Source organism: Hydractinia symbiolongicarpus, chromosome 11, assembly GCF_029227915.1.
Source record: "Hydractinia symbiolongicarpus strain clone_291-10 chromosome 11, HSymV2.1, whole genome shotgun sequence".
Classification (NCBI taxonomy): domain Eukaryota; kingdom Metazoa; phylum Cnidaria; class Hydrozoa; order Anthoathecata; family Hydractiniidae; genus Hydractinia; species Hydractinia symbiolongicarpus.
This window is the reverse complement of record NC_079885.1, coordinates 18,262,986-18,276,048: the sequence shown is the minus strand read 5'-3', so window position 1 is coordinate 18,276,048 and position 13,063 is coordinate 18,262,986. Positions and strand designations below refer to the sequence as shown.

The following is a 13,063-nucleotide window of genomic DNA, read 5'->3' as shown; positions in this document are numbered from 1 at the left end:
CGTAGAGGACGCTTAAAAGGTGCTGCATCGTGAGGTGTAGACTTGACACAAGGACTTTCACCTTTCTGATCTACATCACCTAGTTGAGTGCGTTCGCGTGAATCACTAGGAAGTTGCGTTCGCTGTCTCGGAGAGTGTGGTCCCTGTAGGCAATACGTCGTACTAGTGGCTTGCGTTACATCTAGTTTGTTTCTACTGCAGTTCGACTCCTTTGGTTGTCTCTGAACTTTATTTCTTTCCTCGAGCCGATTTTGATTAGCTCGTATGTAATATTCTGCTAAAAAAAAAAAAAAAACTTGTGAGCGGGATACGGCCGAAAGGCCCTTGGCTCAACCCCTGCCGTCTGCGGCCTTCACTCTTCGCATTTGGAAAGCCATTGAGTGGACCGTGCTTACCAAGTCTCTGTGAGCGAGATGAGAGATAGGCCCGCGTATGGCCTCCTGCACGTTTTTTCATTTAGACTAGTGATCGTCCCGCCGAAGCGAGACAGTAGAAAAATCGTCTATATACTCATCGTTTTGGCCTTCTCCACGGAAATCTTTAGTAAAAGGCGAAAGATTTGTGCGTGAACTGAAGAAAGCCCAGAGTTGTCGTAAGTCGGCGCGACCTGTTGTGCCTTCGAGCCGACTTAACCTTTGCTTGTGGTGTGCCGCTTGCCAGTGTGTCCGTTCGTAGAGGACGCTTAAAAGGTGCTGCATCGTGAGGTGTAGACTTGACACAAGGACTTTCACCTTTCTGATCTACATCACCTAGTTGAGTGCGTTCGCGTGAATCACTAGGAAGTTGCGTTCGCTGTCTCGGAGAGTGTGGTCCCTGTAGGCAATACGTCGTACTAGTGGCTTGCGTTACATCTAGTTTGTTTCTACTGCAGTTCGACTCCTTTGGTTGTCTCTGAACTTTATTTCTTTCCTCGAGCCGATTTTGATTAGCTCGTATGTATTATTCTGCTAAAAAAAAAAAAAAAACTTGTGAGCGGGATACGGCCGAAAGGCCCTTGGCTCAACCCCTGCCGTCTGCGGCCTTCACTCTTCGCATTTGGAAAGCCATTGAGTGGACCGTGCTTACCAAGTCTCTGTGAGCGAGATGAGAGATAGGCCCGCGTATGGCCTCCTGCACGTTTTTTCATTTAGACTAGTGATCGTCCCGCCGAAGCGAGACAGTAGAAAAATCGTCTATATACTCATCGTTTTGGCCTTCTCCACGGAAATCTTTAGTAAAAGGCGAAAGATTTGTGCGTGAACTGAAGAAAGCCCAGAGTTGTCGTAAGTCGGCGCGACCTGTTGTGCCTTCGAGCCGACTTAACCTTTGCTTGTGGTGTGCCGCTTGCCAGTGTGTCCGTTCGTAGAGGACGCTTAAAAGGTGCTGCATCGTGAGGTGTAGACTTGACACAAGGACTTTCACCTTTCTGATCTACATCACCTAGTTGAGTGCGTTCGCGTGAATCACTAGGAAGTTGCGTTCGCTGTCTCGGAGAGTGTGGTCCCTGTAGGCAATACGTCGTACTAGTGGCTTGCGTTACATCTAGTTTGTTTCTACTGCAGTTCGACTCCTTTGGTTGTCTCTGAACTTTATTTCTTTCCTCGAGCCGATTTTGATTAGCTCGTATGTATTATTCTGCTAAAAAAAAAAAAAAAACTTGTGAGCGGGATACGGCCGAAAGGCCCTTGGCTCAACCCCTGCCGTCTGCGGCCTTCACTCTTCGCATTTGGAAAGCCATTGAGTGGACCGTGCTTACCAAGTCTCTGTGAGCGAGATGAGAGATAGGCCCGCGTATGGCCTCCTGCACGTTTTTTCATTTAGACTAGTGATCGTCCCGCCGAAGCGAGACAGTAGAAAAATCGTCTATATACTCATCGGTTTGGCCTTCTCCACGGAAATCTTTAGTAAAAGGCGAAAGATTTGTGCGTGAACTGAAGAAAGCCCAGAGTTGTCGTAAGTCGGCGCGACCTGTTGTGCCTTCGAGCCGACTTAACCTTTGCTTGTGGTGTGCCGCTTGCCAGTGTGTCCGTTCGTAGAGGACGCTTAAAAGGTGCTGCATCGTGAGGTGTAGACTTGACACAAGGACTTTCACCTTTCTGATCTACATCACCTAGTTGAGTGCGTTCGCGTGAATCACTAGGAAGTTGCGTTCGCTGTCTCGGAGAGTGTGGTCCCTGTAGGCAATACGTCGTACTAGTGGCTTGCGTTACATCTAGTTTGTTTCTACTGCAGTTCGACTCCTTTGGTTGTCTCTGAACTTTATTTCTTTCCTCGAGCCGATTTTGATTAGCTCGTATGTATTATTCTGCTAAAAAAAAAAAAAAACTTGTGAGCGGGATACGGCCGAAAGGCCCTTGGCTCAACCCCTGCCGTCTGCGGCCTTCACTCTTCGCATTTGGAAAGCCATTGAGTGGACCGTGCTTACCAAGTCTCTGTGAGCGAGATGAGAGATAGGCCCGCGTATGGCCTCCTGCACGTTTTTTCATTTAGACTAGTGATCGTCCCGCCGAAGCGAGACAGTAGAAAAATCGTCTATATACTCATCGTTTTGGCCTTCTCCACGGAAATCTTTAGTAAAAGGCGAAAGATTTGTGCGTGAACTGAAGAAAGCCCAGAGTTGTCGTAAGTCGGCGCGACCTGTTGTGCCTTCGAGCCGACTTAACCTTTGCTTGTGGTGTGCCGCTTGCCAGTGTGTCCGTTCGTAGAGGACGCTTAAAAGGTGCTGCATCGTGAGGTGTAGACTTGACACAAGGACTTTCACCTTTCTGATCTACATCACCTAGTTGAGTGCGTTCGCGTGAATCACTAGGAAGTTGCGTTCGCTGTCTCGGAGAGTGTGGTCCCTGTAGGCAATACGTCGTACTAGTGGCTTGCGTTACATCTAGTTTGTTTCTACTGCAGTTCGACTCCTTTGGTTGTCTCTGAACTTTATTTCTTTCCTCGAGCCGATTTTGATTAGCTCGTATGTATTATTCTGCTAAAAAAAAAAAAAAAACTTGTGAGCGGGATACGGCCGAAAGGCCCTTGGCTCAACCCCTGCCGTCTGCGGCCTTCACTCTTCGCATTTGGAAAGCCATTGAGTGGACCGTGCTTACCAAGTCTCTGTGAGCGAGATGAGAGATAGGCCCGCGTATGGCCTCCTGCACGTTTTTTCATTTAGACTAGTGATCGTCCCGCCGAAGCGAGACAGTAGAAAAATCGTCTATATACTCATCGTTTTGGCCTTCTCCACGGAAATCTTTAGTAAAAGGCGAAAGATTTGTGCGTGAACTGAAGAAAGCCCAGAGTTGTCGTAAGTCGGCGCGACCTGTTGTGCCTTTGAGCCGACTTAACCTTTGCTTGTGGTGTGCCGCTTGCCAGTGTGTCCGTTCGTAGAGGACGCTTAAAAGGTGCTGCATCGTGAGGTGTAGACTTGACACAAGGACTTTCACCTTTCTGATCTACATCACCTAGTTGAGTGCGTTCGCGTGAATCACTAGGAAGTTGCGTTCGCTGTCTCGGAGAGTGTGGTCCCTGTAGGCAATACGTCGTACTAGTGGCTTGCGTTACATCTAGTTTGTTTCTACTGCAGTTCGACTCCTTTGGTTGTCTCTGAACTTTATTTCTTTCCTCGAGCCGATTTTGATTAGCTCGTATGTATTATTCTGCTAAAAAAAAAAAAAAACTTGTGAGCGGGATACGGCCGAAAGGCCCTTGGCTCAACCCCTGCCGTCTGCGGCCTTCACTCTTCGCATTTGGAAAGCCATTGAGTGGACCGTGCTTACCAAGTCTCTGTGAGCGAGATGAGAGATAGGCCCGCGTATGGCCTCTGGCACGTTTTTTCATTTAGACTAGTGATCGTCCCGCCGAAGCGAGACAGTAGAAAAATCGTCTATATACTCATCGTTTTGGCCTTCTCCACGGAAATCTTTAGTAAAAGGCGAAAGATTTATGCGTAAACTGAAGAAAGCCCAGAGTTGTCGTAAGTCGGCGCGACCTGTTGTGCCTTCGAGCCGACTTAACCTTTGCTTGTGGTGTGCCGCTTGCCAGTGTGTCCGTTCGTAGAGGACGCTTAAAAGGTGCTGCATCGTGAGGTGTAGACTTGACACAAGGACTTTCACCTTTCTGATCTACATCACCTAGTTGAGTGCGTTCGCGTGAATCACTAGGAAGTTGCGTTCGCTGTCTCGGAGAGTGTGGTCCCTGTAGGCAATACGTCGTACTAGTGGCTTGCGTTACATCTAGTTTGTTTCTACTGCAGTTCGACTCCTTTGGTTGTCTCTGAACTTTATTTCTTTCCTCGAGCCGATTTTGATTAGCTCGTATGTATTATTCTGCTAAAAAAAAAAAAAAACTTGTGAGCGGGATACGGCCGAAAGGCCCTTGGCTCAACCCCTGCCGTCTGCGGCCTTCACTCTTCGCATTTGGAAAGCCATTGAGTGGACCGTGCTTACCAAGTCTCTGTGAGCGAGATGAGAGATAGGCCCGCGTATGGCCTCCTGCACGTTTTTTCATTTAGACTAGTGATCGTCCCGCCGAAGCGAGACAGTAGAAAAATCGTCTATATACTCATCGTTTTGGCCTTCTCCACGGAAATCTTTAGTAAAAGGCGAAAGATTTTTGCGTGAACTGAAGAAAGCCCAGAGTTGTCGTAAGTCGGCGCGACCTGTTGTGCCTTCGAGCCGACTTAACCTTTGCTTGTGGTGTGCCGCTTGCCAGTGTGTCCGTTCGTAGAGGACGCTTAAAAGGTGCTGCATCGTGAGGTGTAGACTTGACACAAGGACTTTCACCTTTCTGATCTACATCACCTAGTTGAGTGCGTTCGCGTGAATCACTAGGAAGTTGCGTTCGCTGTCTCGGAGAGTGTGGTCCCTGTAGGCAATACGTCGTACTAGTGGCTTGCGTTACATCTAGTTTGTTTCTACTGCAGTTCGACTCCTTTGGTTGTCTCTGAACTTTATTTCTTTCCTCGAGCCGATTTTGATTAGCTCGTATGTATTATTCTGCTAAAAAAAAAAAAAAACTTGTGAGCGGGATACGGCCGAAAGGCCCTTGGCTCAACCCCTGCCGTCTGCGGCCTTCACTCTTCGCATTTGGAAAGCCATTGAGTGGACCGTGCTTACCAAGTCTCTGTGAGCGAGATGAGAGATAGGCCCGCGTATGGCCTCCTGCACGTTTTTTCATTTAGACTAGTGATCGTCCCGCCGAAGCGAGACAGTAGAAAAATCGTCTATATACTCATCGTTTTGGCCTTCTCCACGGAAATCTTTAGTAAAAGGCGAAAGATTTGTGCGTGAACTGAAGAAAGCCCAGAGTTGTCGTAAGTCGGCGCGACCTGTTGTGCCTTCGAGCCGACTTAACCTTTGCTTGTGGTGTGCCGCTTGCCAGTGTGTCCGTTCGTAGAGGACGCTTAAAAGGTGCTGCATCGTGAGGTGTAGACTTGACACAAGGACTTTCACCTTTCTGATCTACATCACCTAGTTGAGTGCGTTCGCGTGAATCACTAGGAAGTTGCGTTCGCTGTCTCGGAGAGTGTGGTCCCTGTAGGCAATACGTCGTACTAGTGGCTTGCGTTACATCTAGTTTGTTTCTACTGCAGTTCGACTCCTTTGGTTGTCTCTGAACTTTATTTCTTTCCTCGAGCCGATTTTGATTAGCTCGTATGTATTATTCTGCTAAAAAAAAAAAAAAAACTTGTGAGCGGGATACGGCCGAAAGGCCCTTGGCTCAACCCCTGCCGTCTGCGGCCTTCACTCTTCGCATTTGGAAAGCCATTGAGTGGACCGTGCTTACCAAGTCTCTGTGAGCGAGATGAGAGATAGGCCCGCGTATGGCCTCCTGCACGTTTTTTCATTTAGACTAGTGATCGTCCCGCCGAAGCGAGACAGTAGAAAAATCGTCTATATACTCATCGTTTTGGCCTTCTCCACGGAAATCTTTAGTAAAAGGCGAATGATTTGTGCGTGAACTGAAGAAAGCCCAGAGTTGTCGTAAGTCGGCGCGACCTGTTGTGCCTTCGAGCCGACTTAACCTTTGCTTGTGGTGTGCCGCTTGCCAGTGTGTCCGTTCGTAGAGGACGCTTAAAAGGTGCTGCATCGTGAGGTGTAGACTTGACACAAGGACTTTCACCTTTCTGATCTACATCACCTAGTTGAGTGCGTTCGCGTGAATCACTAGGAAGTTGCGTTCGCTGTCTCGGAGAGTGTGGTCCCTGTAGGCAATACGTCGTACTAGTGGCTTGCGTTACATCTAGTTTGTTTCTACTGCAGTTCGACTCCTTTGGTTGTCTCTGAACTTTATTTCTTTCCTCGAGCCGATTTTGATTAGCTCGTATGTATTATTCTGCTAAAAAAAAAAAAAACTTGTGAGCGGGATACAGCCGAAAGGCCCTTGGCTCAACCCCTGCCGTCTGCGGCCTTCACTCTTCGCATTTGGAAAGCCATTGAGTGGACCGTGCTTACCAAGTCTCTGTGAGCGAGATGAGAGATAGGCCCGCGTATGGCCTCCTGCACGTTTTTTCATTTAGACTAGTGATCGTCCCGCCGAAGCGAGACAGTAGAAAAATCGTCTATATACTCATCGTTTTGGCCTTCTCCACGGAAATCTTTAGTAAAAGGCGAAAGATTTGTGCGTGAACTGAAGAAAGCCCAGAGTTGTCGTAAGTCGGCGCGACCTGTTGTGCCTTCGAGCCGACTTAACCTTTGCTTGTGGTGTGCCGCTTGCCAGTGTGTCCGTTCGTAGAGGACGCTTAAAAGGTGCTGCATCGTGAGGTGTAGACTTGACACAAGGACTTTCACCTTTCTGATCTACATCACCTAGTTGAGTGCGTTCGCGTGAATCACTAGGAAGTTGCGTTCGCTGTCTCGGAGAGTGTGGTCCCTGTAGGCAATACGTCGTACTAGTGGCTTGCGTTACATCTAGTTTGTTTCTACTGCAGTTCGACTCCTTTGGTTGTCTCTGAACTTTATTTCTTTCCTCGAGCCGATTTTGATTAGCTCGTATGTATTATTCTGCTAAAAAAAAAAAAAAAACTTGTGAGCGGGATACGGCCGAAAGGCCCTTGGCTCAACCCCTGCCGTCTGCGGCCTTCACTCTTCGCATTTGGAAAGCCATTGAGTGGACCGTGCTTACCAAGTCTCTGTGAGCGAGATGAGAGATAGGCCCGCGTATGGCCTCCTGCACGTTTTTTCATTTAGACTAGTGATCGTCCCGCCGAAGCGAGACAGTAGAAAAATCGTCTATATACTCATCGTTTTGGCCTTCTCCACGGAAATCTTTAGTAAAAGGCGAAAGATTTGTGCGTGAACTGAAGAAAGCCCAGAGTTGTCGTAAGTCGGCGCGACCTGTTGTGCCTTCGAGCCGACTTAACCTTTGCTTGTGGTGTGCCGCTTGCCAGTGTGTCCGTTCGTAGAGGACGCTTAAAAGGTGCTGCATCGTGAGGTGTAGACTTGACACAAGGACTTTCACCTTTCTGATCTACATCACCTAGTTGAGTGCGTTCGCGTGAATCACTAGGAAGTTGCGTTCGCTGTCTCGGAGAGTGTGGTCCCTGTAGGCAATACGTCGTACTAGTGGCTTGCGTTACATCTAGTTTGTTTCTACTGCAGTTCGACTCCTTTGGTTGTCTCTGAACTTTATTTCTTTCCTCGAGCCGATTTTGATTAGCTCGTATGTAATATTCTGCTAAAAAAAAAAAAAAACTTGTGAGCGGGATACGGCCGAAAGGCCCTTGGCTCAACCCCTGCCGTCTGCGGCCTTCACTCTTCGCATTTGGAAAGCCATTGAGTGGACCGTGCTTACCAAGTCTCTGTGAGCGAGATGAGAGATAGGCCCGCGTATGGCCTCCTGCACGTTTTTTCATTTAGACTAGTGATCGTCCCGCCGAAGCGAGACAGTAGAAAAATCGTCTATATACTCATCGTTTTGGCCTTCTCCACGGAAATCTTTAGTAAAAGGCGAAAGATTTGTGCGTGAACTGAAGAAAGCCCAGAGTTGTCGTAAGTCGGCGCGACCTGTTGTGCCTTCGAGCCGACTTAACCTTTGCTTGTGGTGTGCCGCTTGCCAGTGTGTCCGTTCGTAGAGGACGCTTAAAAGGTGCTGCATCTTGAGGTGTAGACTTGACACAAGGACTTTCACCTTTCTGATCTACATCACCTAGTTGAGTGCGTTCGCGTGAATCACTAGGAAGTTGCGTTCGCTGTCTCGGAGAGTGTGGTCCCTGTAGGCAATACGTCGTACTAGTGGCTTGCGTTACATCTAGTTTGTTTCTACTGCAGTTCGACTCCTTTGGTTGTCTCTGAACTTTATTTCTTTCCTCGAGCCGATTTTGATTAGCTCGTATGTATTATTCTGCTAAAAAAAAAAAAAAAACTTGTGAGCGGGATACGGCCGAAAGGCCCTTGGCTCAACCCCTGCCGTCTGCGGCCTTCACTCTTCGCATTTGGAAAGCCATTGAGTGGACCGTGCTTACCAAGTCTCTGTGAGCGAGATGAGAGATAGGCCCGCGTATGGCCTCCTGCACGTTTTTTCATTTAGACTAGTGATCGTCCCGCCGAAGCGAGACAGTAGAAAAATCGTCTATATACTCATCGTTTTGGCCTTCTCCACGGAAATCTTTAGTAAAAGGCGAAAGATTTGTGCGTGAACTGAAGAAAGCCCAGAGTTGTCGTAAGTCGGCGCGACCTGTTGTGCCTTCGAGCCGACTTAACCTTTGCTTGTGGTGTGCCGCTTGCCAGTGTGTCCGTTCGTAGAGGACGCTTAAAAGGTGCTGCATCGTGAGGTGTAGACTTGACACAAGGACTTTCACCTTTCTGATCTACATCACCTAGTTGAGTGCGTTCGCGTGAATCACTAGGAAGTTGCGTTCGCTGTCTCGGAGAGTGTGGTCCCTGTAGGCAATACGTCGTACTAGTGGCTTGCGTTACATCTAGTTTGTTTCTACTGCAGTTCGACTCCTTTGGTTGTCTCTGAACTTTATTTCTTTCCTCGAGCCGATTTTGATTAGCTCGTATGTAATATTCTGCTAAAAAAAAAAAAAAACTTGTGAGCGGGATACGGCCGAAAGGCCCTTGGCTCAACCCCTGCCGTCTGCGGCCTTCACTCTTCGCATTTGGAAAGCCATTGAGTGGACCGTGCTTACCAAGTCTCTGTGAGCGAGATGAGAGATAGGCCCGCGTATGGCCTCCTGCACGTTTTTTCATTTAGACTAGTGATCGTCCCGCCGAAGCGAGACAGTGGAAAAATCGTCTATATACTCATCGTTTTGGCCTTCTCCACGGAAATCTTTAGTAAAAGGCGAAAGATTTGTGCGTGAACTGAAGAAAGCCCAGAGTTGTCGTAAGTCGGCGCGACCTGTTGTGCGTTCGAGCCGACTTAACCTTTGCTTGTGGTGTGCCGCTTGCCAGTGTGTCCGTTCGTAGAGGACGCTTAAAAGGTGCTGCATCGTGAGGTGTAGACTTGACACAAGGACTTTCACCTTTCTGATCTACATCACCTAGTTGAGTGCGTTCGCGTGAATCACTAGGAAGTTGCGTTCGCTGTCTCGGAGAGTGTGGTCCCTGTAGGCAATACGTCGTACTAGTGGCTTGCGTTACATCTAGTTTGTTTCTACTGCAGTTCGACTCCTTTGGTTGTCTCTGAACTTTATTTCTTTCCTCGAGCCGATTTTGATTAGCTCGTATGTATTATTCTGCTAAAAAAAAAAAAAAACTTGTGAGCCGGATACGGCCGAAAGGCCCTTGGCTCAACCCCTGCCGTCTGCGGCCTTCACTCTTCGCATTTGGAAAGCCATTGAGTGGACCGTGCTTACCAAGTCTCTGTGAGCGAGATGAGAGATAGGCCCGCGTATGGCCTCCTGCACGTTTTTTCATTTAGACTAGTGATCGTCCCGCCGAAGCGAGACAGTAGAAAAATCGTCTATATACTCATCGTTTTGGCCTTCTCCACGGAAATCTTTAGTAAAAGGCGAAAGATTTGTGCGTGAACTGAAGAAGGCCCAGAGTTGTCGTAAGTCGGCGCGACCTGTTGTGCCTTCGAGCCGACTTAACCTTTGCTTGTGGTGTGCCGCTTGCCAGTGTGTCCGTTCGTAGAGGACGCTTAAAAGGTGCTGCATCGTGAGGTGTAGACTTGACACAAGGACTTTCACCTTTCTGATCTACATCACCTAGTTGAGTGCGTTCGCGTGAATCACTAGGAAGTTGCGTTCGCTGTCTCGGAGAGTGTGGTCCCTGTAGGCAATACGTCGTACTAGTGGCTTGCGTTACATCTAGTTTGTTTCTACTGCAGTTCGACTCCTTTGGTTGTCTCTGAACTTTATTTCTTTCCTCGAGCCGATTTTGATTAGCTCGTATGTAATATTCTGCTAAAAAAAAAAAAAAAACTTGTGAGCGGGATACGGCCGAAAGGCCCTTGGCTCAACCCCTGCCGTCTGCGGCCTTCACTCTTCGCATTTGGAAAGCCATTGAGTGGACCGTGCTTACCAAGTCTCTGTGAGCGAGATGAGAGATAGGCCCGCGTATGGCCTCCTGCACGTTTTTTCATTTAGACTAGTGATCGTCCCGCCGAAGCGAGACAGTAGAAAAATCGTCTATATACTCATCGTTTTGGCCTTCTCCACGGAAATCTTTAGTAAAAGGAGAAAGATTTGTGCGTGAACTGACGAAAGCCCAGAGTTGTCGTAAGTCGGCGCGACCTGTTGTGCCTTCGAGCCGACTTAACCTTTGCTTGTGGTGTGCCGCTTGCCAGTGTGTCCGTTCGTAGAGGACGCTTAAAAGGTGCTGCATCGTGAGGTGTAGACTTGACACAAGGACTTTCACCTTTCTGATCTACATCACCTAGTTGAGTGCGTTCGCGTGAATCACTAGGAAGTTGCGTTCGCTGTCTCGGAGAGTGTGGTCCCTGTAGGCAATACGTCGTACTAGTGGCTTGCGTTACATCTAGTTTGTTTCTACTGCAGTTCGACTCCTTTGGTTGTCTCTGAACTTTATTTCTTTCCTCGAGCCGATTTTGATTAGCTCGTATGTAATATTCTGCTAAAAAAAAAAAAAACTTGTGAGCGGGATACGGCCGAAAGGCCCTTGGCTCAACCCCTGCCGTCTGCGGCCTTCACTCTTCGCATTTGGAAAGCCATTGAGTGGACCGTGCTTACCAAGTCTCTGTGAGCGAGATGAGAGATAGGCCCGCGTATGGCCTCCTGCACGTTTTTTCATTTAGACTAGTGATCGTCCCGCCGAAGCGAGACAGTAGAAAAATCGTCTATATACTCATCGTTTTGGCCTTCTCCACGGAAATCTTTAGTAAAAGGCGAAAGATTTGTGCGTGAACTGAAGAAAGCCCAGAGTTGTCGTAAGTCGGCGCGACCTGTTGTGCCTTCGAGCCGACTTAACCTTTGCTTGTGGTGTGCCGCTTGCCAGTGTGTCCGTTCGTAGAGGACGCTTAAAAGGTGCTGCATCGTGAGGTGTAGACTTGACACAAGGACTTTCACCTTTCTGATCTACATCACCTAGTTGAGTGCGTTCGCGTGAATCACTAGGAAGTTGCGTTCGCTGTCTCGGAGAGTGTGGTCCCTGTAGGCAATACGTCGTACTAGTGGCTTGCGTTACATCTAGTTTGTTTCTACTGCAGTTCGACTCCTTTGGTTGTCTCTGAACTTTATTTCTTTCCTCGAGCCGATTTTGATTAGCTCGTATGTATTATTCTGCTAAAAAAAAAAAAAAACTTGTGAGCGGGATACGGCCGAAAGGCCCTTGGCTCAACCCCTGCCGTCTGCGGCCTTCACTCTTCGCATTTGGAAAGCCATTGAGTGGACCGTGCTTACCAAGTCTCTGTGAGCGAGATGAGAGATAGGCCCGCGTATGGCCTCCTGCACGTTTTTTCATTTAGACTAGTGATCGTCCCGCCGAAGCGAGACAGTAGAAAAATCGTCTATATACTCATCGTTTTGGCCTTCTCCACGGAAATCTTTAGTAAAAGGCGAAAGATTTGTGCGTGAACTGAAGAAAGCCCAGAGTTGTCGTAAGTCGGCGCGACCTGTTGTGCCTTCGAGCCGACTTAACCTTTGCTTGTGGTGTGCCGCTTGCCAGTGTGTCCGTTCGTAGAGGACGCTTAAAAGGTGCTGCATCGTGAGGTGTAGACTTGACACAAGGACTTTCACCTTTCTGATCTACATCACCTAGTTGAGTGCGTTCGCGTGAATCACTAGGAAGTTGCGTTCGCTGTCTCGGAGAGTGTGGTCCCTGTAGGCAATACGTCGTACTAGTGGCTTGCGTTACATCTAGTTTGTTTCTACTGCAGTTCGACTCCTTTGGTTGTCTCTGAACTTTATTTCTTTCCTCGAGCCGATTTTGATTAGCTCGTATGTATTATTCTGCTAAAAAAAAAAAAAAAACTTGTGAGCGGGATACGGCCGAAAGGCCCTTGGCTCAACCCCTGCCGTCTGCGGCCTTCACTCTTCGCATTTGGAAAGCCATTGAGTGGACCGTGCTTACCAAGTCTCTGTGAGCGAGATGAGAGATAGGCCCGCGTATGGCCTCCTGCACGTTTTTTCATTTAGACTAGTGATCGTCCCGCCGAAGCGAGACAGTAGAAAAATCGTCTATATACTCATCGTTTTGGCCTTCTCCACGGAAATCTTTAGTAAAAGGCGAAAGATTTGTGCGTGAACTGAAGAAAGCCCAGAGTTGTCGTAAGTCGGCGCGACCTGTTGTGCCTTCGAGCCGACTTAACCTTTGCTTGTGGTGTGCCGCTTGCCAGTGTGTCCGTTCGTAGAGGACGCTTAAAAGGTGCTGCATCGTGAGGTGTAGACTTGACACAAGGACTTTCACCTTTCTGATCTACATCACCTAGTTGAGTGCGTTCGCGTGAATCACTAGGAAGTTGCGTTCGCTGTCTCGGAGAGTGTGGTCCCTGTAGGCAATACGTCGTACTAGTGGCTTGCGTTACATCTAGTTTGTTTCTACTGCAGTTCGACTCCTTTGGTTGTCTCTGAACTTTATTTCTTTCCTCGAGCCGATTTTGATTAGCTCGTATGTATTATTCTGCTAAAAAAAAAAAAAAACTTGTGAGCGGGATACGGCCGAAAGGCCCTTGGCTCAACCCCTGCCGTCTG

At 48.3% G+C, this 13,063-nt stretch overlaps 19 non-coding genes across 19 annotated transcripts; all 19 read right to left on the bottom strand.

Annotated features, from left to right (window-relative positions):
- Positions 1-469: 469 nt before the first annotated feature.
- Positions 470-590, bottom strand: LOC130619034 (U5 spliceosomal RNA). Its single transcript, XR_008979778.1, has one exon. It is a non-coding gene; the product is annotated as a U5 spliceosomal RNA (small nuclear RNA).
- A 549-nt stretch (positions 591-1,139) lies between these two features.
- Positions 1,140-1,260, bottom strand: LOC130619032 (U5 spliceosomal RNA). Its single transcript, XR_008979775.1, has one exon. It is a non-coding gene; the product is annotated as a U5 spliceosomal RNA (small nuclear RNA).
- Positions 1,261-1,809: 549 nt separating this feature from the next.
- On the bottom strand, positions 1,810-1,930 carry LOC130619654 (U5 spliceosomal RNA). The gene has a single exon (XR_008980392.1). It is a non-coding gene; the product is annotated as a U5 spliceosomal RNA (small nuclear RNA).
- Positions 1,931-2,478: 548 nt separating this feature from the next.
- LOC130619031 (U5 spliceosomal RNA) lies at positions 2,479-2,599 on the bottom strand. The gene has a single exon (XR_008979774.1). It is a non-coding gene; the product is annotated as a U5 spliceosomal RNA (small nuclear RNA).
- Positions 2,600-3,148: 549 nt separating this feature from the next.
- On the bottom strand, positions 3,149-3,269 carry LOC130619030 (U5 spliceosomal RNA). The gene has a single exon (XR_008979773.1). It is a non-coding gene; the product is annotated as a U5 spliceosomal RNA (small nuclear RNA).
- A 548-nt stretch (positions 3,270-3,817) lies between these two features.
- Positions 3,818-3,938, bottom strand: LOC130618818 (U5 spliceosomal RNA). Its single transcript, XR_008979563.1, has one exon. It is a non-coding gene; the product is annotated as a U5 spliceosomal RNA (small nuclear RNA).
- Positions 3,939-4,486: 548 nt separating this feature from the next.
- LOC130619714 (U5 spliceosomal RNA) lies at positions 4,487-4,607 on the bottom strand. The gene has a single exon (XR_008980453.1). It is a non-coding gene; the product is annotated as a U5 spliceosomal RNA (small nuclear RNA).
- A 548-nt stretch (positions 4,608-5,155) lies between these two features.
- On the bottom strand, positions 5,156-5,276 carry LOC130619028 (U5 spliceosomal RNA). Its single transcript, XR_008979772.1, has one exon. It is a non-coding gene; the product is annotated as a U5 spliceosomal RNA (small nuclear RNA).
- A 549-nt stretch (positions 5,277-5,825) lies between these two features.
- Positions 5,826-5,946, bottom strand: LOC130619941 (U5 spliceosomal RNA). The gene has a single exon (XR_008980678.1). It is a non-coding gene; the product is annotated as a U5 spliceosomal RNA (small nuclear RNA).
- A 547-nt stretch (positions 5,947-6,493) lies between these two features.
- Positions 6,494-6,614, bottom strand: LOC130619027 (U5 spliceosomal RNA). Its single transcript, XR_008979771.1, has one exon. It is a non-coding gene; the product is annotated as a U5 spliceosomal RNA (small nuclear RNA).
- A 549-nt stretch (positions 6,615-7,163) lies between these two features.
- LOC130619026 (U5 spliceosomal RNA) lies at positions 7,164-7,284 on the bottom strand. The gene has a single exon (XR_008979770.1). It is a non-coding gene; the product is annotated as a U5 spliceosomal RNA (small nuclear RNA).
- A 548-nt stretch (positions 7,285-7,832) lies between these two features.
- Positions 7,833-7,953, bottom strand: LOC130619025 (U5 spliceosomal RNA). Its single transcript, XR_008979769.1, has one exon. It is a non-coding gene; the product is annotated as a U5 spliceosomal RNA (small nuclear RNA).
- A 549-nt stretch (positions 7,954-8,502) lies between these two features.
- On the bottom strand, positions 8,503-8,623 carry LOC130619024 (U5 spliceosomal RNA). The gene has a single exon (XR_008979768.1). It is a non-coding gene; the product is annotated as a U5 spliceosomal RNA (small nuclear RNA).
- A 548-nt stretch (positions 8,624-9,171) lies between these two features.
- On the bottom strand, positions 9,172-9,292 carry LOC130619663 (U5 spliceosomal RNA). Its single transcript, XR_008980401.1, has one exon. It is a non-coding gene; the product is annotated as a U5 spliceosomal RNA (small nuclear RNA).
- A 548-nt stretch (positions 9,293-9,840) lies between these two features.
- On the bottom strand, positions 9,841-9,961 carry LOC130618820 (U5 spliceosomal RNA). The gene has a single exon (XR_008979564.1). It is a non-coding gene; the product is annotated as a U5 spliceosomal RNA (small nuclear RNA).
- Positions 9,962-10,510: 549 nt separating this feature from the next.
- On the bottom strand, positions 10,511-10,631 carry LOC130619929 (U5 spliceosomal RNA). The gene has a single exon (XR_008980665.1). It is a non-coding gene; the product is annotated as a U5 spliceosomal RNA (small nuclear RNA).
- Positions 10,632-11,178: 547 nt separating this feature from the next.
- Positions 11,179-11,299, bottom strand: LOC130619023 (U5 spliceosomal RNA). Its single transcript, XR_008979767.1, has one exon. It is a non-coding gene; the product is annotated as a U5 spliceosomal RNA (small nuclear RNA).
- Positions 11,300-11,847: 548 nt separating this feature from the next.
- On the bottom strand, positions 11,848-11,968 carry LOC130619022 (U5 spliceosomal RNA). Its single transcript, XR_008979765.1, has one exon. It is a non-coding gene; the product is annotated as a U5 spliceosomal RNA (small nuclear RNA).
- A 549-nt stretch (positions 11,969-12,517) lies between these two features.
- Positions 12,518-12,638, bottom strand: LOC130619020 (U5 spliceosomal RNA). The gene has a single exon (XR_008979763.1). It is a non-coding gene; the product is annotated as a U5 spliceosomal RNA (small nuclear RNA).
- Positions 12,639-13,063: the final 425 nt, after the last annotated feature.